The sequence below is a fragment of the Mirounga leonina genome, unplaced genomic scaffold, assembly GCF_011800145.1.
Source record: "Mirounga leonina isolate KUSES-001 unplaced genomic scaffold, KU_Mleo_1.0 Mir_169, whole genome shotgun sequence".
NCBI classification, from domain to species: domain Eukaryota; kingdom Metazoa; phylum Chordata; class Mammalia; order Carnivora; family Phocidae; genus Mirounga; species Mirounga leonina.
This window is the reverse complement of record NW_023270431.1, coordinates 13,939,702-13,940,471: the sequence shown is the minus strand read 5'-3', so window position 1 is coordinate 13,940,471 and position 770 is coordinate 13,939,702.

The window sequence follows — 770 nt, the reverse complement described above, 5'->3', positions numbered from 1 at the left end:
TATTAGTTGTTGCTGTTAAACTCTTACTGTGCTTAAGTTATAAATTAAACTTTATCAGGGGGTATGTATATATTGGAAAAACCATAGAATATATAGGGTTTGGTACTATCTGTGGTTTCAGGCATCCATTGGGGGTCCTGAAATGTAATCCCCACAGATGAGGGGGGAAGCTGTTATTAAACAATTATTATGTATCAGCTAATTTAGAAAAATAGATGCAGATAAGAAAATGGAAACAAGCTAGGAACAACTAGCCTAATCATTTTGTTTTAGAGATGAGGCTGCTAAGTTTCATTTTATTATGTTCTTTGCCAAACATCATATAGCTCCTTGCTGATATATGGAGCTCTCAAAACCTGCTTTTTTTTTTTATTTCCAGTGTGGTTTTATACCATACTATTTCCAAACAATCCTTGATCTACCCCCTCCTTACCTATATGGACTAGTGTATAATGAACATAAGAATGACTTTGGGATCTTGTTACAGTACAAATTCTGGTTCACAAAGTCTGGAGTAGGGTCTGAGAGTCTGCATTTTTATCTAGCCCTCAGTTACTGTTGATGCTGTTGTCCCTGAACCACATTATTAAGTAGCAAGAACGTGGAGTGTTCATTCTTCCTAGTACTTCCACAGACACTAGTTCCTCACACAGACACTTAGAAAGTCGTTTTAACTCTGCCCATTTAGTACATTTATGATGTGTAACAAATATACAGTGATCCTAATTCAAAAAGAGCATAAAAGAAGTTTTAAAATATTCATGATTTTC